General features: G+C 39.2%; 1 protein-coding gene and 1 non-coding gene across 2 annotated transcripts in view; one reads left to right on the forward strand and one right to left on the reverse strand.

The window, feature by feature from the left end:
• Positions 1-23,139, forward strand: part of FARS2 (phenylalanyl-tRNA synthetase 2, mitochondrial) — a 186,043-nt gene that overhangs the window by 53,395 nt on the left and 109,509 nt on the right. The window lies entirely within an intron of this gene.
• On the reverse strand, positions 9,892-9,963 carry TRNAP-AGG (transfer RNA proline (anticodon AGG)). The gene has a single exon. It is a non-coding gene; the product is annotated as a tRNA-Pro (tRNA).

The raw sequence follows: 23,139 nt of genomic DNA on the forward strand, positions 1-23,139 counted from the left end.
GAAAATGCTAGGTTTCATACAGTGAAAGGTAGCCTTCTGTCCACGTTAGCAAGTAGGTAGTAGCAGTACTTCATAAAGTTTACACTTGTGGTCTCACATTTTCAATAACGTTTTTAAGACAGTAAGAGCAAATTGCACAAGTCAACTGGAGGTGAGATCAAACTATGCTACATAGATCAGGATTTTAAAGAGAGGATGGCCTTTTGACCTTGGAAGGATTGAGCATTCCAGTTCCAGTGGAGACTACCAGACTAGTTCTTTTATACAAGTTGAGCATCCCAGATAGTAAGTAAGCTGCATCGTTGGTATTTGGTACTTGTGCTTTCATCCAGTGTGAAACATGGACAGGAAGGGCCAACCTGGAATTTGTAAGCTGTGATTTGTAAAGAATCTGGCCAAGAAGACTGTAAGACTTTACTATTTGGAATTTTCCTTTGAAGGTGGAAAGAGTGGGGAAAATCTGTCCTAATGATGGCTCTGAAATACAGAATAAAAATAGCTGCATGATAAGGACTGTGGATCTTTCTCCATAATATTAATAATAATGCCATATTGAAGTGTAATTTCATTTCTGCCATTTAAAAGCCTATTAAGCTGCTATCATGGTAAATAGGTTATTAACATTGCAATGAATGTCACTAGTATCATTGAAAATGCTTTTAATTCCCTTAGTATCTCTTAAATGCTCAGCATAATGTCCCAATCCTAAGTTTTCAATCAAGGGAATCATATAATATACTTTCAGAAAATAGTAAAACTTCATTTTCTTCTTTTTGCCATTACAACATTTCCCAAGAATAGCGAATTAATAAACATGTTACTGCAGTATACAGAGATCTGAACACCAGATAATTTATTTCACTTTGTTACATTTGGAATAAAATCAGTTTTCTTTACAAACTGTTAAACTACTATCAATCAAAATGGCATCCAGAAAATCTTGTTCTTAATTAAACTGGTAGTCATGTTTCTAATAAAGGCATCAGAGAAAATTGTGACTGTACCTATTTGATTTACATGCATGCATATCAGCAGTAATTCTACTGAAGTTTATGGAGTTTAACCATCAATGAAAGCAGCTCCAAAACAAGACTGAAATGAAAAAAAAACAAAGTGAGTGGTTTGACTTTTTAGTTTGTCTTGTTTTTAAGATATTTTAGAATCCTTTCTACCTTTCTAAACAGAGAAATCAGTACAAAGCTATGGAAATAAGCAAAATTGTGGTGTTCATATAATCTTTTCAGATCTTAAAATGCTCCAAATACAAGGGTTTTTAATTTGATTGCTCATTGTGTCTATGTTCTAGCAGTGTTGTAGCTGTTTAACAGGAAACATCAATGGTGTAGAACAATTGCAGAATGACAGAACAGAGCAGAAGGCAATGCTGCAGAAATGAAATTTGATTTATACTATCCTGACCTTTTTTGAAATGCACCATCTTTAAAGGACACAAAGAATTCTCATCTAAGCGATGGGTATCTTCAATATCCTATGTCCCTTCTCAGCTTGCTTGATCATTTTTAACGTGTATAGCAAGAGTGTAAAGCCTTATCCTCAAAATTACACAAAATCATAGTGCTGTTGTTGGTAAAGAATCAGGAGATAAAGGATCTTCTGTTGACTTGAAAAGTGACTATGTCCAGGTCATTTAAGGTGAGTTCTGAGGTGTTTGAGTGCTGTGATGCTCTGTGCCTAATGGACTTGGTCTCCTGGAGCTGTCAAAGTCAGCTTAGTTATGTAAAGGGAAGGTAGTTTGATTCCTAGGTGTTCTTTAAAAGCTTGAGGATGACGGAGCACCAAGAGATAAATGATTCTTTTTGGACTGTCCAGTAGCACACAGACACATAGGAAGGGCCTGACTATCTTTGTGAAGTATGTTATATTTCTTTATGACTCAGTTAATCATCTAAAAACTTGGAGTAAGAATGCTTCTTTCCTGTTGTGTGTTTAAGCTGTAACCTTCTTGGAGTGTTTGCTTATGGAGTATTCAGGAAGAAAGAGCTGTAGTCTATATAGGACATCTCTTTGAACTGCGCTGTCACAGAAGTAAAGACAATAAGTACTGCCTGCGGTATCTGGGTTTTCTTCAGCTGTTTCTATCAAGACATATGTGTTACTTACTTTGTATGGTCTGATGGAACAGATGGGAAGGTAATGTCTGGGCTCAGGTGAGAGTCATTCTGCATTTTGTTGAGAGCTACTACAAGTAACTCCGTTGTATTGTTACGTGTGAGCTACGGTCCTATTTCTTGGAAAAATATTTCAATGTCAGGCCTTCACAGTAAGCTGTAATTTCAGCCACTGCACTGAAGTGATGTCTGTGGCGTGATCTGATTTAGCTTTTCCATTCTGTGTATTGCTCTTTGCTTCCCTTTCCACTAGCCAAACATCAAATTTAGAGAGCTATAATGTTTTCAAAAACTCAGTTCAGCGCGGAATGCTCTGTGGCACTGCTGGCTCTCTATTTGAAAACGTAAAAAGCTGTGAATTTGATACTAAATTTCACTTATCTTCCACCTTTTTCAGTCTACGTCAAATATTTCTGAATTTGATCACTCCTGCAGCATGATACTGACAATGGAGAACGTAAATAATTCCTAGTTTTCTTTTGAATTTTTAGTATTTGAAGGACATTTGCCAAGTGAAGCTTAGTGGCTGGGTCCAGCCCAACTCACACTGAAAGGAATGTTAGTTCTGGTTGAAGACACTGCAGCCTGTGTCCAGCATTTTAAAAAAAGATGCTTAAAAATGCAGAGCGTGGGTTTGGTTTTCTTTGATTCTACTTCTAAGCCATATTTTTACACAGCCTCAAGAGTAAAACATTACTTTTTAAACCTAAGGAATCTGTGCACTCATGTCAGAATTTGGGGGAAAAACAAACAAGACTGGTAAATATGGAAAGGCTTCATGAACTCTTTGTGACATTCATTTTGAACTCTGGACGAGGGGAAATGGCCACTAACTGAAGCATAGGAAGTTCTGCACAAATGTGAGTGGGAACTTCTTCATAGTGAGGGTGACAGAGCAGTGGCACAGCTGCACAGAGAGGTGGTGGAGTCTCCTTCTCTGGAGACGTTCCAGACCCGCCTGGACGCCTACCTGTGCAACCTGGGCTAGGGAGCTGCTTTGGCAGGGGGTTGGACTCCATGATCTCTGGAGGTCTCTTCCAACCCCTGCAGTTCTGTGATTCTGTGAAACTATGTTAAGTGAGCCAGCAACACAGAAAGCCATTTTTTTCTTGATCTTTGATTTGGAACAGTTTAGTTCTTGCCTTGCTGGAGTGTTTCTGGGTCTTCCTAGATCCTTTGCTTCTTGTGAAACAAAGAGGCAAGAGCACAAAGCCCAGCCAATATACATGCAGCTGTGCATGTGCACTGTAAGGTGTGTTTTAGAGTCCTGCATCTGAAATTGTCTTTCAGGTCTATGACTGTAACAAAGAGGACAAGGACTGTGTTGCCAAGAGGACCAAGTGGGCCCCTTATGGCTTTGTGGTTAAAAGGAGAAGGCAGCAGCCCTGGGTGGACAGTTGGAGCAATTAAGTTGTGATGAATTTCTTGCACGCTGGGGGCTCGCTCATTTGGAATGACTGGCATCTTCTTCACAGATGATTGTTTCACTTCTTTTATTCTTCCTGCTCGTTTTCCATCTCCACAGAAACAAAGGAACTGAGATTTCCTGGGTCGAATCTACCTGTTTTGGGTTCTTGGTTTTTTTCCTTTATTGAAGAGAGCCAAAACAACTAAGTATAAAAAGGGATCATCTTACCTCCCTAGTGATACAGGTTTATTTAGCTGCTGAGCAGAGGAGATTGAAATTGTCTTCTTTATTTCTCAAAGGCAGGATGCAGAGGAGCTATGGTTTGAGTCTTGCTGTGCTAGATTAGATTATACGCAGGTTATAAGTGACTGACACTGCGCTCTTCACTCTGATTTTCGTAATTCTTCTGAACAGTTCTGGTCTCTCTGCATTCCAGAACTCCGGAGTGTAATAACAGTATAAAGTTGTACGTGCAATTTTCAGTTTTCCAGATGGCGTACTTGTAAAGTGTTGCCTCAAGCAAAAGAAGTTATCTTTCGACTGGCAAAGGAATACTCTGATACCCACGGTATTATGTTTTGTAACTAAGTTCATTAAATGTAGAAAGGGAAAACTTCTAGTTCTAATGACCATACTTAATTTTTAAAAAGTTTGTATTAACAAAACAAATAGTGCATGCATGTTTATATATATGCCTTCTGTCAAGAAAACCACCAAAAGACTGAAAATGAACTGCTGTTCCACAACTGTTTCCTGAATATAAATCACATAATGATACAACTCTGTTTTTCCAGCCACTCTTTGGTTAACTTCTTGAAGAATGGTAAATGAGAAAAAAAGAATGCTGTAAGAATTAGCACTTCAGGGTCTCCTTTCATTTGTCAAAGAAATGTATTTTCAAGCTTAGTATGGTCTCATATGTGCTGCCATCAGCAAAAACATTACATTAAGAGTTTCCCAAAGTTAGAAGAGAATTAATGGAGACGTGCTCTGAAACTCCAAAGACAATCATAAAGATGTCAAAGATCTCCTTTGATCTTCTGTTTGTTTTCCATAATTCCCTTGATAAAAGCACAAATTCTTCACTGTAACCAGAACAAGGTATGGTTTTTTGAAGCAGCATTCTGCCAGTAAGAATGCTTGCCAGAATAAACACTTGATTTAAGGAGTACAGCATAAATGTCATTCAGATACCAAAGAATGAAGTTGAGTTGCTAAATGGAATTGAACTTGTGTTGTTTGTTCATCTATTTGAAATTCCTCATCCTAGTCCATTGTTTTTATGTTTACCTAGAGAACACAGGTTTTTCTCTTTATTTATCCTATAGGATTTTGGTGTGAGTTGATGAAGTCACAATTCCATACTGGAAAAAAAAAAAAAGTTTATTTGTCACAGTGTGCTAGCATGCTTAGGGGATGCCTCTTTGATCCAGTCCAGGTTGTGATGGCTTTGAGAATTGGTAAGCATACTTTAAGCCAAATTGCTGAAGGCATTTTGGGATGTAAGTATGTGATGCCACTTTTGTGGGAAAAAAAACTCCACTGGTATGCAGTAATCAGGGACCTCTTTCTCAAGCTTTGTGCTGGAAGAAAACAAATTCTATTTTTGAATATTTCATGCTTATTACAGGCTGTGTCAAATTTTATCTTTCTTGGTATCCTATCTTGCATTTTCTGTGTTGACTGTATATATATATATATGTATAATGAAGAAAGAAGTTACATTCCAGGTTTCAAGTTTCAAAAATATGTGGAAAAATTTGACTGAAGAACCATCACAAATCTGTCTAGGGACCTGTTTTGATTCTGTGTCATTGCTGACTCGGTCTTCTTATTTAGAAGAAGACTGCCAAACTCTGCCAAATCCCAGCTGATGAAATTAGATATTACAGACCAAAACCTAGGAATATTACAGGTTAGGTTAATTTAGGAAGGAATAAAGGTGGACATCCAGCTCCCCATGAAGAAAACTTTTCTTAGAGAAACACAGCAGTTTGCTTTGTCTGAAATGCACACAAAGTCTTTGTGAGAAAGAATGAGATCAGTTGCAGGAGGGACAGGAAAAGATATTATGAAATACCTGTTTATCACCTGAGAGTGATGGACAGCATGCTAACTGTGAGCCAGCAATAATCTCACGGCAAAGAAGGCCAACAGCATATTGAGTTGTGTTAGTATTGTTGTTAGCAGATTGAGGGAGGTGATCCTTCTCCCCTGCTCAACTTTGACAAGATGCATCTGGAGGACTATGTCTGGTCCTGGCCTTCCCAGTTCAAGAGAGGTGTGGGCATACTGAGGGGAGTCCTGTAGTGATTAAAGACTTAGAACTTTTCTTGAATGGGGAGAAAACCTTGAGAAGAGGGCAGGCTAAGAGGTATCTCCTCAGTGTGCAGTATTACATTTTGGGGGGAACAAAGATGATGGACTTAAACTCTTCTTAGTGGTGCCTAGTGACAGGAGGATATTCAGTGTGCACAAAACTGAATTATAGGAAATTCCTTTTGAACAAAAGATCTATCTCTTTTTCTGTGACAGTGGTCAAACACTGAAACAGCTTGCCTGGAGGGGTTGTGGAGTCTTTCCATTTGTAGATATCCAGAACCCAACTGGATGTGGTCTTGAGCAATCTGCATTAGTTAATTCTGCTTGGAGCTGTAAGGATTTGACAAGACAGCCTCCTGAAGTCCCTTCCCACCTCAGCCATTTCTGTAATTCTGAAAAATACTGTATTGAGGAATAGAGAATGTCAGTTTAAGAGACTTAATCATAGTAACCTGTCACTTCTGGCAGTTTTAGCTTATTTTATGTACTTACATAAATAAAAGTGACAGTAATAATTTTTAATAAATAGAATAAATTCCAAGGGGTAGTGATTCTCTTGCTTCCAAGTGATAGCACCTGGCTCTGGGAAGATGTTTCTCCATTACATACTGAGGAAGTACCTACATAGACACTTGCCATGTGCCAGGAGTTGTGAACCCACAGGTGCTTTACAACATGGTAGGTCTCATCATTTCTATCTAGTTGGCAAGTAATTTAAACAGTACTTTATCAGGGCTAGAAATTAAACATTTGGGCAGTGTTAATGAAGAAAATATGAAAATGTCTTGGGTACATTATTCCCTACTTTCAGAGGAGGCAACACACTAGATGATCATTTGAGGTCCCTTCCAATCCTTGACATTCTATGATTCTGTGATACTTGGTGAAAAAGGGAGAAGGACATGTTACATATTGACACTAACTGGTTATTTTTTTTTTCTTTTCCTTTTTTATCCCCTGTGAGAAATGCTCATGTTCAGTATTCCAGGCTCAGGTGGAATGTGCTATGAATTACAATTTATTTGACGCTTTTGCAGAAGTGGGCAACCTTCAGAGTAGAGAGGTGCACTGAACCAGAGAAATGCAATGGTTTATATTTCCTACTTCCCAGCACAAATTCCCTTCTCTGTTTCCTCATTGGTCAGGAACTCCAGGCTTCTGATTCCCTCTGGTGATGTCCCACCCATTTACTGTTTGATTAACCCTTCCTTATTCTCCTATTCTTGTTTAGCTTTTACCTATTATGGTATGCTGGGATAACCTCTCATAGTTAACTTTTCCCTCTGGCTATCATTCAAACCACAGAACAGGTTTGTGCTAGCACATCTCCCGATGTTACTCAGAAATGCAGGTCTTCATTTCTTCAAGCAGAAATGTATTTTGTATCAGGTTCCGTGGCGCCTTCTTGAACCTCTTTAGAGTCATAACATCTTATTGTTACACAGAACCATTTCTTTCCCCACACTCCCTAGCTGGGCTTACCTCGGTATTCAGAGTGCTGTCAGTTGTATGGTTATGATCATGCTTAATTACAAAACAATTTCTATATTGATTCTGCATTGGATGATTTTCTTCAGGCAGTTTACTTCATGCATCATTGATGGTTCATCTGTACTACTTCTCAGTCTTTACCCGAAGTTTACAGATCTGTTTCTTTTGGCTATTTTTTTCCTTACTTTTTTTTCCCTGTTACATAATTCTAGTTCAGCCTATGTTTTGTACTTATTTTCCAATAATGAAACACTATGTGAAATTGAACAATATTAGCTGTTACTTGGCATTTTAATATCCTTTTAAGTTCAAAAATAAAATGATACATAAGGAAAGTCAGCCTATAACAGCTAGCTTCTGACTCTGCTCTTTGTGCTGAGGAACAGTTTGGTGGATTAAGACCACAAAGCTAAATGTATATTTAAAGAATGTATCCTCTTGTATTTTTTTTCCTACTAAAAAAAGGCTTTGAATTCTCAACAAAGGATTTTATTTTGCTGGTTACTCTTTTTAACAGTCTCTGTTCTGCACTGCTTGAAGTTTCACATTATATGAAGAGCTGGTAATCTTTGAAATCTGACCTGAATTACCTTTTTCTGTAGAACCCAGTAGTAGTAACCAGTCAGAGCAAAGAGATGGTGCAAAACTTTGACACAAACAATGTTCAGAATTAGTATTGTATGACAGTTTATATGATGCTGGAACAGTAAAATCATTTTTTTAATCCTACTGAAATGGCATTTGTCAGTTTTGCAAGCAAATATTTGTTAAAACAGTTGTAATAAATGAAATGCATTGTAGTCCCAGGAAGAAGTGAAGAATACCCTGAGGCTTTTGGAAGGATTTCATTCACCCTCTTAGCAATTGTTTATGTTGAAAGCTTGTGGTGTAGATTCTCATTAAGTATATGCCCATGTTCGTATTGTCTACCTAATATGCTCAAATTGTTGGAGGACTCACTTGTATGAGTGACCACTGGTTCTGTCTTCTTTTCCCATGTTGCATTTTTTGTTGCATTTATTACATGCTCCCATTATTAAATGCTCTAAAAACAGCATAATTGTAATAAATGAGTTAATAAAAAAACCAAATGGACAGGACTTTATACTTGGCATATGTATACTGTGCATGCTAATTCTAAGCTCTGTGCTCATCCACTGCCAAGAACAGAACATAGATGCTTTCTGTTATACTATTAAGAACATATTTAATCAAGGCAAAATGCATAATTATGCTTTTCAGTGTAACATAATTCCTTCCCCAGTGAATGGGAATTTAATGTGATGGTCTCCTTAGGTGTTTGCTGAATATTCTGCTCTCCTCCTGTGTTACTTATTCATGCACTTTCAGAAGCTTAATTGCATGCAGTGACACATTCAAAGATGATGCAAGCACATTGTACCATAATCAAAAGTTTTGCTCATGGATATTCCATATTAAATATTAAAAGAGCAAACGTGATAGTTACTTACCTTAGTTGCTTTTTTCTTCAGAAATATGTTCTTTATCAGAACAAGATAGTGCCTGAGACTTCAGTGTATTTCTTGCAGGTAGGGTATTTGGGGAAAAAAAGAGACCTTACAATGTGTAATCCTTGGGATTCACAAAAGACTTAGCAAAAACAATGCTTTCTTGCCTTATAGCTACACCAAAGACTCTGAGAGACAATGAGGGTGAGAGTGCATGAGCTGATGCTTATGAAAGCATAGCCCTTTATTCTCCTTTCCCATGACATCCAATCAAATGAGTGGGATCAAGGCAGAGTATGACTAACCTTGTTTTACAGAATCACAGAGGTTGGGGAAGGAACCTCAAGAGATTATCCAGTCCAACACCCTGCTAAAGCAGGTTTTCTCTGGAGTAGGGTGCACAGGTGGGTCCTCGAGTATTTCCATAGAAGGAGAATTGGCAGCCTTCTCTGGGCATCCTTTTCCAGTGCTCTGTCACTCTCACAGGAAAGTAGTTCTTCCTTATGTCCAGGATGAACTTCCTGTGTTTTTGTCCATTGTCCCTTATACTATTGCTGCATGCCACTGAAAAGAGAGTGCCTCTATCAGCTTAACTCCCGCACTTCTAGATATTAATAAACAGCAATGAGATTCCCCTTTTAGTATTTTCGTCTCCAGACTAAAGAGTCCCAGTTCTGTCCTCAGCCTTGCCTCATAATGGAGAGATGCTCCAGTCCCCTCGTCATCCTTGCAGCCTTTCACCTGAACACTCTTCAGAAGTTCCCTGTTTTTCATGAACTGGGAAACCCAGAACTCTATATGTAGCCTCACCAGGATAGAGATAATTTCCATCGACATGCTGGTCACACTTTTTAATGCACTGCAGGAGACATTGACCTTCTTGGCCACACGGCCAACCTGTTATTCATCAGGACAGGACAGGTCAGGTCTGGGTCTTTCTCCTCTGCTGAGCTCCCCTCCAGCAGGTCTGCCCCTAACCTGTCCTGATGCACGCGGTTATCCCCTCCCACAAGCGCAGAACCCTACACTTACTCTTGTTTAACCTCATCAGGTTCCTCTCTGCCTAAAAGAAGGGCTCGTCCGGGATTTGAACCCGGGACCTCTCGCACCCTAAGCGAGAATCATACCCCTAGACCAACGAGCCAACTTGAAATATAATCTTGTGTAGTCATGCAGTCCAACTCCTGGCTCCACACAGCACCACCCAAAATTCAAATTATATGTCTGAGAATGCTGTCACTTCTTAAACTTGAGCAGCTTTGAGCTATGCCCCAGAGAAAAGTGCTGAAAAGAGAGGACGACCTGCTAGATTATATCATGCCTGATCATATCAGAAATATTTATAATAAGGTATGTCATCAAATTTTCACAAAAATCTGATTAAATCATGTAGAGTCTGTTGAGGCATTCATGGGGCAGGTTTGCTAAGCTGAATCTAAACTGCAGCTTTGTACAGTTGAGGTGCACTAAAGGAAACCAAAACCAGGGGAAGATATGTGAAATATTCTGATATATCTATATGTCAAATTAGCCAGAATTGTATATGTATTCTTGACAAATTTAAAATAATATAGAAGTAAACCTGAGCAGGTCCAGAGGAGGGCCACAAAGATGATCAGAGGGCTGGAGCACCTCCACTACAAGAACAGGCTCAGAGAGATGGGGCTCTTCAGCATGGAGAACAGAAGGCTTTAGGGGCACTTTATAGTGGCTTTCCAGTACCTGAAGAGGCCTACAGGAAAGCTGGAAGGATCTTTTTGTAAGGGCATGTAGTGACAGGATGAGGGGAAATGGTTTTCAACTGGAAGAAGGTAGACTAGATGCTAGAAAGACATTCTTTTACTGTTATGGCGGTGAGACATTGGAACAGGTTGCCCAGCAAGGTTGTGAATGCCTCCTCCCTGGAAGCAGTCAACACCAGGCTGGATGGACTTTGAGCTACCTGGTCTAGAAGGAGGTGTCCCTGCCTATAGCAGGAACAGGATATAGGATAATAGGATATAGGGAATATTATACATATTGTGTCTCTAATGTGTCTCGTTTGTGGTGATAATCATGGGTGGTAAAGATTAAAAAAAAGTGATGAACAACTAACACAGTGATAATGGAATACTGGCAGCCAACTGCATTGGACATTATTGGATGTACATCACTAGAACCTTGTGCTACCATCTATGAGCTCCTACTCCTCTTGATCTGATAGGTATTGATAACTGAAAGATCAGAGGGCCATACTTTTCAGTTCCTGGTACTGATCCGCTGAAGAGTGGATTCTTCTTTCAGAGGGATCAGATACTAAAACTTCAATTGAAAGTAATGTGAATGAGAGGTATTTATCTTACTGTAATCTCTTGCAATACATTTTGAGAAGCATACTGCTAAGCTGTATGCGTGTTTGTGGGGATAATATATAATGGAGTGGTGGCGAAAGGTTTCTGTATATTTGAAAATTATAGTGGCCTTGTTAACTGCCATACTGTGTCATCAGAAAGGAAGAAGTTGACAGTCCATGCCTAATTTTGGTATTGTATCTGATTTGAAAGAGCAAAAGGACTGCTCAAAGTGATAAGTGTTGATGTATGGTTCTTATATTCTTCCAATGCATGCTGCTGCCAGTCAGCACCTCTCTCCAGTCTCTCCGGACAGATTGTTTTCATCTGAGGTGGATCCTGAATGAGAAAGAGCAGGAGTCAACAGGCAGCCAGATGATGATGAGGTGGAAAGGTGTCCGGAGCACAGAAATGATGTCTGTATGAACATGTTTTCTATGTGAGAGGTAGATGTTGTGGTAGAAAAAAAAAAAAAAAAAAAAAAAAAAAAAGAGCTTCTTAGCTGTATGTGGTTAAGGTATAAAATATCATGGAATCATAGAATCACCAAGGTTGGCAAAGACCTACAAGGTCATCCAGTCCAATCGTCCACCTATCACCAATAGTTCTCTCTAAGCCATGTCCCTCAACACTATGTGTAAATGTTCTTTAAATACCTCCAGGGTTGGTGACTCTACTACCTCCCTGGGCAGCCCATTCCAGCACCTGACCACTCTTTCAGAGAAGAGGTATTTCCTAGCATCCAGACTGAATTTCTCCTGGCTCAACTTAAAGCCATTCCCTCTTGTCCAACCCCCAGCTCACTACAGCCTCCTTTCAGGTAGTTCTACCCAGCAGTAAGGTTATCCCTGAGCCTCCTCTTCTCCAGACTGAACAATTCCAGCTCCCTCATCATTCCACAAAGAGCCTGTGCTCCAGATCCCTCACCTCATGATCTTGTTGAGGAGCCACAGACTGAGAAGAACTTCTGTGGGATCCAGAGCTGCAGCAGATGTTGGTCGCTTTTGATGTTGGTGCTGTGTGTTGTGGGAGCGTGCCTCCCTGAGCACCAAAGGATAAATGCTGGCACTACTCTTGCTTTGTAGCAGCCACATTTTGCACCCTGAAGGCCTGTGGCACCGTCTGGTGTGACATTCTGTTAGGCCAGCAGGAGGAGAGGAAAGCTGCTTGTTGTCTCTCCTGCCTTGGCGTTATTCTGCTCTTCCAGTGTTGTGCTGTACTTGTCATGCACTGTTGTCTTCTGTGATATTTCTGCTAAGCTTTACCCTTGAGTGAAAATCCTGTGTCTGCACACTTAACTCCTACTATGGCCGTCTGGGCTTAAAAAGAGCTTTTTCTTAGGAACCCTGAAGATACTGGTTCAGAAACAAGGTGCGTCTTTGTGGGATACATACATCTCTATCTATATGTAAATATACAAATGCACATTGTTCTGTGAATGTGATCACACTTGTAAGTAATACTCAGCTCCACTAAGCATAGCAGAGATATTTTTTTAACAACAGAGCCAGAGTTTGGGAGAACTCTGTTCCTGTGGAGAGGTTTGTTCAGTCCTTATTATGCTGATGATCTGCCCTTCAGTTTGCAGTGCTGACTCCAGATTCAGCATCATAATGTTGATGAAAAAGTGCTCCTACCTATGAAAATACATTCATTAATATGACATGAATTAGCAATAATACTTTACAGATGTGGCAGAGAGCATCTTGACTTTCTTGCAGGTGCCCTAAGGAGTGAAGCGACAGCCACCAAGGCACATCTACTTAACTCTGACTGTTTACACCATAAAAAGAAATTGACTCTTCTAATTATATTCAGAACTGTAGAAAGCTGTTTCTGCTTTGGATTATTTGATCTCTCTGGGGAAACTTCCTTCAAACATAACAGCCTACATTTCTACTTTGTTAATTATAAAGCTGTGAACAAGAAAATGCAAGACAATCTCTACTATTCTTAGTGTAATAGTAACTTACCAAAATATTACTGCCTTTATGAGTCCCAGTGGAAGATCTTTCTTTGTGGAAAGAAAAAAAACCTATTAAATAAATGAGAAAATATGTTCCAAATGTATTAAGCAAATAATCAACATACATTTATCATGGTCTCTTCTAAATACATGCACTTAGGTTTTTTTTGCAGGGTGGCTCATGATTTTTTTTTTACATACCCCACCCAAAGCAGATGTTTATTCTTTTGAAACATTACCTTGTGCATTTTCTGCAAGGAAGGACAGATTAAAGATTATTCTGTTCTTTTCTGCTGATACAGAAGATCAGCTGGGAGTCATGTAGAATAATAGTTTGCTTTTGGCTGCTATTGAGGCCTTTCATGAAGATGAAAATTTTTGTTTTGCCCTCTTACTGGAATGTTTATGAGAATTCTTAAATAACGAAGTTGTTATGGGCCTCATTGCTTAAAGGATTTTTTCTGAAAGATGAAAATCTTAAGATGTCAGACAAAATGAATGGACAGGTGTGAACGCTTTGTGTTGTCCATCTGGAGTCCAAAACAGGCAAAGGTCCTTGGAAAAGTTCTGTGGCTTTCTCCAACATTCTTGTTTTCTGCATTGCTGTTAATTAGTTTCAGATGGTTTTTCCATTGTGTTTGTTACAATCCAGAACAGTGGCTTGCCTGGATTTATTTTTCTAGCTCATTCTTAAGATGGAAGGCTTAAGAATTAATTGCTCTATGAGACTTAGGATTTTTAGTGGACGTATACAATCTTGACTTTTTCTAGGTTTTGAGTATTTCAACTTATTGACTATTTCTTTAACAAAAATAAAGTCATTGTATCCTAGTCAATTCAACAGCAAATTACTGACCTGTGTCACTTTCTGTAGAGTCCCAGTCCTGGTCACACGGCTCTAGGTGGCCATGCCTGAGGACAGGGTTGGACCAGATGATCTCCAGAGGTCCCTCTGCAGTTCTGTGTGTTGCACAGAGGTTCTTAAGAGAATTGTCTCAGTGCTTTGATTTTTGTGTGGTTCACTGTTACCAGTTCTGCTTCTATGCCTTATAATTGAACAGTTGTGGTCCAATTCCTGCAAGGTCTCCACAGCTCCCCTCTTTAGAGCATCATCAGTGTCAGTGATTGCGAGTTACTGGCTGCTCTTAATTGCAAGACTGTGGCTGAGATGATGACCAAAAGTAGACGTTCTGAGGTTTGAAAACATCGAGTGTTTGAAACCAGAGCTGCTGCAACGTGCAGCTGTTTTTTGTTGTGTCTGTGCCTCCCCAGTGTGCAGCTGTTAGAAGACACTTCATTGAACAGTGAAATGAAGTCTCACAACATTGGAAATAGGATGATTTTGGGTGCAGTGTTTACCATTGGCTTTTGAAGTGGCAGTCTACTACTATTTTGCTCTCAAATCATTAACGGACCATTGTTGTCACCCAGTTAAGCTTTAAGGTGGAAGGCTTAAAAATAAAAGCTTGTTAGTAATGATTTTTTGCATAGATCTTGAAGACATGTCATAGTAACTCAGTCCTCTGAAGTTTTTAAGTGCTTTCTGAGATGGTCACTGAGTACCAGATGGATTTAGCTGCTATTGTTGAAGTGATCAGGCCTGCCTCTTTTTTTGACAGGCACCATTTAACAGCCTGAGTGCCTTTATTTCACCTGTGAAACCTACACTCATGTGACCTTAAAAGACCACTGTAAGCTTCTAAGCTCTTGGGATTCTTTTAAATCTTTATTGATCATGCTCATCGACCATGGCAAATATATTGAAGAGTTCCACAGTGATATTGATGATCACAATGTATGTTTCTTGGCTCAGTCAAAAAGTATCAAACCTGGTATCATCAGCACTGTTCCTACAACATGTGTATAAATATATATGCTTTTCCCTCTAATCATGTCCTAACAATGTGTTCCATTTTGGCACAAAGGGCAAGCAAAGCAGCTTTACAGCTTTTATGAGACACAAAACTTTCTCTTTTCAGTGGTAGTTAGGTGGAATAGAAAATATTTATATGTTATCTCCTGAAAGTGTTTTTGTTAGTAAGATTTTATTCTGGTACCCTTTGGGGTTGGTGGTTTTTTGTGGGGTTTTTTTTTTGCTATTCATGGCCTTTGGAAACAGAGCAGTATAAGGGCTTCTTAACAGTACTTCTTAAACATACATACATACATAATTATCTATGCAGTGCTTGAAGTGCAGTTGTCCAAATTTATCTGCTGTGCATTCGAGAACAAAAAAGATCAATACAGGCAGTCTTTGCAGTTTTCTTTACCTAGCATATTTGTGTAGCTGTGAATTTTAAGGTCAAAAATTGGTGAGGGTCAGGACTCCCTTGCGATTCTGTGATAATAGGTGGCGGACCTGCTAGTTTAAACTGGTCTAATGAAACTGAAGTAATGATGAATTTATAATGAGATTAGTGGTAGGTACAGAAAATTGAGAGTAACTGTCTTTTGGGTTTCTGTGAGAAGTGGGAACATTCTGCAGTCTTGGCAAGTGAATATATCTTAAACAAACCTCAAGGTTTGTCTGCCACAAGCAGATCGACTGTGACAGAGCTGGCTAATGCATTCACCTTGGCTAGAAAGAAGTGGGGTAAGTTATTCTTTCTGGAGCTTCCTGGTGTCCTGACCGGGCTGGAACTGGCCTCTGGCTGAGCTGGGTCGAGAAGCAGTCTGTGAACATTCGGCTTTCATGGGTTGCATGTACATCATTGCAGTCACTCTGATAGCAAAAGAGAGACAGGAATTTTGCTTGTCTAAAAGGCTTGTTTAAGCATATGGTTAAGTAATTGATTAAATCTAAAGCGCAAAATATTAACAATATGATTAGGAGTTTGACTGAACTCACTTCCTTACTGTGCTGCCATTAGATGAGTATCAGCTGCACACAACAGCATAATGACTGTGCACTCCGGGTATTGGGACAGCAGACCAACAAAGCACACATGTTGGTCCAAACCTTCTTCCCCATTTGGGGAGGGACTGGCATTGGCCTGAGTCTTCTTTTCTTGGGTTTCTTTTGATGTTTACAATGCTTGAATTTTCTTTACTTCCTTAAGAATGTTTTCCAAAGCTTTATCACATGGTTTCTAATACAGCGTAGCTTGGCAGACATCTTCCTGCCTTGCCTGGCTCAGCTCTCTGTTGCCTTTTTTAATGAAATCTGAAATTAGGTGAATCGTATCTGATCTGAAATAGTGTTGCATAGCTCAAGCAGTTGTGCCATCAGTAAATGCAGGTGAACCCATTCTGATTCTAATACTTTTTGAGCTAGAAACAGCAGTGGTGAAACCAATGGTACGTCTTTTATGTCCATGTGCATAGAAATTAGAATAAATAATGACTAAGCTTATTTTTTTTCCCCTTTGCCATTTGGCTAACAACAGCTTCGATCTCATCTGGTCTAAATTGGCACAGCTTCACTGATGTTGGAAGAGCTTTTATACTAATTCACACCAGCTGAGCATGTTAAGTAGACCAGCCTGTGCAAGTGTTGTTTTGCTGTGTTTTTTTTTCTTCTTTCCTGTCTCTTTCTATTCTCCTTCTTTCTTTCTCTCCTTCTGGTTTCCATTTTGTGCTCTTGTGCTCAGTGTTTTTTTATTCTGCCTCTCAAGATCAAGCTCCAATGCTGGTCTTTTGACTGTACATGAAGTACAGGACTGTTTCAGAGTAGAGCTTCTTTATATGAATCCAAAAGCCTATTAATATCTGATTCTAGGTACCTTTACACAGGTATTGAGAGAATTTATCATTTATTATAAACCCAAATTGGAGATTTATCCCTTTGCTTAGTCTTTTTTCCTTCATATGTGTTTTAATTGTGGAATATATGTGTGAATAAGGTTTATTTCATTTGTTTTTCTTAGATTCATAGAATGGAGGTTTTTTTTGGAAAAGAGACCTTTAAGATTTTTGGAAGAGACCTTTAAGATCATCTAGTTCCAGCCCCCTGCTATAGGCAGGGACATCTCCCACTAGACCAGGTTGCTTAGGGCCCCATCCAGCCTGTCCTCAAATGCCCCCAGGTATAGATCATCCACAGCCTCACTGGGCAACGTGTTCCAGTGTCTCACCGCTATCACAGTAAAGAATATCTTCCTAATAACAAGTCTAAATCAACTGTCTTCCAGTTTAAAACCATTTATCCTCATCCTGTCACTACATGCCCTTATAAAAAGATCCTTCCAGCTTTCCTGTAGGCCTCTTTAGGTACTGCAAAGCCACTATAAAGTGCCCCCAAAGCCTTCTGTTCTCCATGCTGAAGAGCCCCATCTCTCTGAGTCTGTTCTTGTAGTGGAGATGCTCCAGCCCTCTGATCGCCCACTTCTGGACCTGCTCCATATCCTTCTTGTGTTGGGGGCACAGAACTGGATGCTGTACTCCAGCTGGGATCTCACAGAAGCAGAGTAGAGGGGTAGAATCACCTCCCGACCTTCTGTCGCACTTCCTTTCATTCAACCCAGGATACAGTTGGCCTTCTGGGCTGCAAGTGCACATTGCTGGCTCATGTTGCATCTTTGATCAACCAACACTGCTCTGCTCAGGACTGGTCTCAGGGCATTTTGGAGGACTATCAGTGAATACCTTCTGAAATCTGCTGTTGGTGGTTATTTTTCTTACAGTTTCTTAGAAGAACTTCTGTTTCTGTGGTGACACAAAAAGAAAAAAAAGGATTTACTTTCACTGGAGGATGTGCTCTACTGTATGGTGATGCTGTCATACCTGGCTTAAGGGAATTACATGTATTTTGTAGAATGAAAGTTTACGCTAAATATATCTGTGAACTTCTCATGGTAATTATCCAAGGACACCTTGATTAATCTGCTTGTATTTTAATGGTTGGCAACGTCTTAAATTGTTCAGGGAAGCAGGCAACCATGATGATAATGGTGCTTAGAAGCTAAAAACATCTTGTAATTATATGCCACTTGTGCATAATACATCCTAGGAACTGACAAGGGAAATGAAATTGTGGTGATTCTGTTGAGTTTATACTACTTTAATACCAAGTAATGTCTGTGCAACTATTGTGATTTTATAGCATTTTGCATTTCCAGAGATGTGTATTTTTGTAGAACAAAAATGAAGAAGAAATGATGAAAGGAGAATTATCAAGTTCTCTGTTAGGTCTGAGCAGTGGTCCATTTCACTCTTCTGCCTCATGACCACTAATATTTTCATCAGGTAGGTTCTACAGTAGATAAATGGGATAGACAGAATTGTATGTATTTAGTTCTAGCATTATTTCTAGCTGCAAACACTTAGCTGACAAGGGGAAATTTGATGTTGCTTATTATCCCACACATATAGTATACTACATGATTGCAATTTTTATTGCCTAACAATTGTAACTTGTTCCTATATGACTAATGGGATATAGAGTAAGGAAGTTTTCTAGTTTGTGTTTTCTGATAAAATGTGCTGTTTAAGAAATTAAAGCACACATGACAGATTCCTACTTTTTTTCAGTCTGTGGCCAATTCCTCATAAACAGAATGAGTATGTAATTGGTTAGATTTAAATAAGTAATTAAAAATATCTAATTATCTTAATGCAGCATTGTGATGTCGAATGTACTTTACATTTGGAATCGGAAAAGCTTCACAAAGTTGTTGAGTGCACAAACTTGTGCTGAAGTGTGTTTTTCTGATTCAGGCATCAATTCTAGAAGTCAGTGATTCTGAGCTGCATTAGTCAACTACCTAATGATATGGTTTCTGTGAGGAAATTACTGATATGCTTCAAGTTTCATCATTTCTATGTTAAGGTTAATCAACACCTTATTTCATAGCATCTCCCTAAGGGTTAATGTTTGCAAGAAAATATGAAGAATCCAGCTTAAAAAAATGCTTCAAAACACTGACCTATATGGGATTTGTCTGATTCTTGTCCTCCATTCCATGCTGCTGCATCACTGATGGAAAATTATTGTCCTTTATTGTTTAACTCCCTGTGGGTTTGAGATAAGCCAGATGGTGAGATCTCCTTGTAAGGGGAGCTTGGTATTATCAATTTTTTATTCCTATATTAGTAATGAAGGAGTTGTGGTGTGTAATCCCCTTGAGTCTAAATCATGTGTTGATTATGAAATGAACCTGTGTGTTCATTTGATGACTGCTACTATTTCTCATATTTAACTTAAATGCATATACACACTGCACAGTATAAAAATGTCCAGTTTCCAGTTAGCAAACAAATGTATGAATTGCTAATTATGAATATGCATTGCTAATTAGTATTTGGTAATTCTACAAGCATTTTATTTTATTTTTTCATTACAGACTGAGATAACAAGATAATAAAAATGTGAAGGGAGTTCAACCAGAAAGGTTTTCATTGGTTTGTCCTTTTTGGTGTTGCATCTTCCAAAGATCTGATTTGCTTTTTAGTATATGTTAGGACACATCCTTTCACGCATGTTTTTTTCAGAGTGGAAATCAAGATGCTGTCAGTAATGTGAGAGGTTCTCAAACAGCACATCAATGGAATTGTGGCATTGAAGTCAGGATAGTTTTTGTTGAAACAAGTTAGAGGATCTGTATTTCCATTGTAATATACTGTGAGTACTGTGTTCAGTTTTGGGCCTCTGACTACAAGAAGGACATTGAGGCCTTGGAGCATGTTCAGAGAAGGGCAACAAAACTGGTGAGGGGTCTGGAGCACAAGTCTTATGAGGAGCGGCTGAGGGAGCTGGGACTGTTTAGTCTGGAGAAGAGGAGGCTCAGAGGAGACCTTATTGCACTCTACCACTTCCTGAAGGGGGGTTGTGGTGAGGAGGGGGTGGGCCTCTTCTCCCTGATAAATAATGACAGGACGAGAGGGAATGGCCACAAGTTGTGCCGGGGAAGATTTACAGGAAAAATGGAGGAAAATTTTTTTCTCTGAAAGAGTGGTCAGGCACTGGAATGGCCTGCCTAGGGAGGTGGTTGAGGCACCATCCCTAGCGCTGTTCAAGAAGCATTTAGATGAGGTGCTAAGGGATTTGGTTTAGTAGTTCAGTGGGTAGGGATGGTGATAGGAGGATGGTTGGACTAGATGATCTTGTAGGTCCTTTCCAACCTAATGTACCTATGAACCTATGTAACACCTGAAGGATATCTAGGGAGCCTGCTTTGGCAGGGGAGTTGGACTTGATGATCCCTAGAGGTCCCTTCCAACCCCTACAGTTCTGTGATGCCTTGGACAGAGGAGCCTCTGGAGGCCAGTAGTCCAGACCATGAATTAGATGATCTTAGTGGTCTTTTCCAACCTTAGTGATTTTATGATTGCATGCTCAATGTGCATCCAGGTAGAAGAGATTGTACAGGGATTTGTTCAGCCCAGTTTTAAGTCTGTCAAAGAAGCCTGTGTCCATTTATTGCTCCAGCACTGCAGTCAAGCGGGCTCTTCCACCATGCCTGTAATGCTGTAATCCTGGTCAGGCTACATTTCTGCAACTGTTTGTAGACTTCTCATTTTTTTCTGTTTGTTCCCCGTGGTGTGTAAATTCGTGTACAAACATTTGCTATCAGTAGATAGATGGTGTTCCTAGAGCTGGCTGTGCCATCTTTTTCTATTTTTGTTAAGAAATGGGGAGTGGACTGAGCTCTTAACATACTTGGTGCTGGAAACCTGGTGTTATTTGCCTTCAGTACTGAGCAGGTTAGTTGAGATAGCAACTGAGAAGATGTCCTTCAACGTAAAATGCAAAGTAGGAAAATGAACAAGAAACCAACTTACTTTCTACCTTAAGAAAAGGAAAAAAAAGTGTGCAGCTGAAAAGAGATTAAGAGACTTGATGGCTGTTTAAAAATTAAAAAAATAAAAAATAACAAGGAGGTGAAGAAAGTCAAGAAGAAACAGTTTCTATTGACTTGTTAGTTCTTTTTGGAAAGGTCACTGAGAATTTACACAGTGACAAAATAACAACCCAATTAGTATCTGTCCACTAAAACTATTGCTAATATTTTTCAAATTCTTCTATGTTGACAAGTGGGACTGAGTTTCAGCATGGACTTCTCTAAATGAGTGCAGGGCAAAAATTACCGACATTATGAGCTTCTACAGCAATTACTGCCGACTTTCGATCTGCAAAGGAAACAAGGTGTAATTAAGAGCTAAGTGCAGGTTTATTTTTTAGGAATAATCTTATTTTATTTCTGATAGCTGTAAGGGATACAGTTGATCATGAGAGTAGATCTTAGAAGCACAGTAGCCCCCTCACCTAGAAAAACAGTATTTCATTAATTGTTATTACATAGTAATTATAGAATTAGGGAGAATAACATTTCTTTTATTGTCTTGTGTCAGTTACATTACCTCCCCAAATCTGAGTTCAGTTCATAAAATAGATCAATTTTGATGAAAAAAGAATGCTAATTAGAGAGCTAGTGAGTTTTATCTTGAGAGAGGAATCTCTTTTTAAAGGGGGTTAAAATTGCAGTTTTTCAACTGAGCAAGATTTTCATTTTATTAAGATTTTTATTTCATTCCTCCAGAAAGAAAAGCAGATGAGTAGCCTTCTCTGTTAATTCATTTAAATATTATAGCAGTGAAGTAAAATACCAGGTAATTAAAGCAGTAACTTTTTACTTATATTGCACGTATAGCAGAATATTTCCAGGAAAATAGTTTATGAGGAAGATATATAACTCAAAGTGAATTGTGGTTCTCACATCTATAGATGCATTGATGCTCACATGTTTATACACCTCTTCCCCAACAGGACAGGGTTCTGTCTTTGTATACCTGCCCAGTGCACTGAGTGAGGTGGTGGTCTGTGGTGCAGGGACCTTTCCATGCCTTACTGAATTCTGTGTGTTTTGGTTTGTTCCTACCCTCCCTGCCCCATGTTGTCATTAGGCTTCAGGTGAGCTGTCAGATACGCATCCGTAGTTTTGAGTCCACTTTTATTAAAGCCTGATTTCTTCTCAAGCAGTTTTGACTGATTATTGGAGGAAACGGTGTTGCAGTCTTTGCCTTCTTTGAATGTCTTTTCTGGGGAAATTCCCTTCTCCTTCAAAAGCAAAGTCTGTTCTGCTTTGTCCTGTTGATCTCAGTGTAATGGAGTGAACTGTACTTTACAATACATATGCCTTGGGAGAGGGTTGTTATGGGGTTATCCTACAACACATTGCATTTCAGTGAGCCCTCCCTTCAATCCTGGATGCTAGTTAGCTGGGCAACTCCACTCACCAGCTGTAACTGCAGTTACTCATCAGGACCTTGGATGTGGGATACTGCCGTGCTTACATAGACATCATCAATGGATCAGAAATAAGTGTAACACATAATTTAGTGCAGGGTACAGCCAGTACATGTGTCACACTCTGGCCCTGCATAGAAGAAGTAGGCCAGTGTAGTAGGTATGCCATTGATGCACTTCATTCCAGCACAATCAACTTGCTGCTGCTGCTGAAGCTGTGCTATTGTAGGTGTGCTTTACTGTTGATAAGTTACATCATTAAGAAAAATGTCATGGAGGTTTCCAAAGAAAAAAAGTTTTATGAGTTCACTCTGTTGGGGAAGTATTGATGTTGTCTAAAGGCCATGTTTTGGGCTTGCACTGTGATCTGATGAAGTAAGATTATAGTATTTGTTTTATCAAAAGCATGTACTTAACTGGTTGCCTGTTATCCCTAGGATAGCTACCCTGCATGTGAAATGGGACATTTTGCTATTGATGCACCTTACCAGGAAATGTTATTAGAGATAAAAGGGGAATTTAGAATTGGACATTGAAAGACTACATATGAACTTCATTTTGAAGTTATAAGAACAGCAGAGTCTTGGCAAGATATTAGTCCCTGAGGGAAAAACAAGCTCTTGGAGGATTCTTTTCCTTTCCTATTTATTTTATTTATTATAAGGTTGTTGTAGTCATGCTTTTTTGGTTGCAAGAATTGCAGAGCATAATCTGCTTCACTTGTGTGTTTTATTGCTTTTGCATCTGTTTCTGTCATCCTTTACATGCTGTGTCGACTGTATGACAAAAGTGGGCAAGAAGCCTGTGCAAAATGTACAACTAAGACGCTTTCACACATTA

This window comes from Cyrtonyx montezumae, unplaced genomic scaffold (genome assembly GCF_038088225.1).
Source record: "Cyrtonyx montezumae isolate F1298 unplaced genomic scaffold, pur_monq_1.0 scaffold_8, whole genome shotgun sequence".
Lineage (NCBI taxonomy): Eukaryota > Metazoa > Chordata > Aves > Galliformes > Odontophoridae > Cyrtonyx > Cyrtonyx montezumae.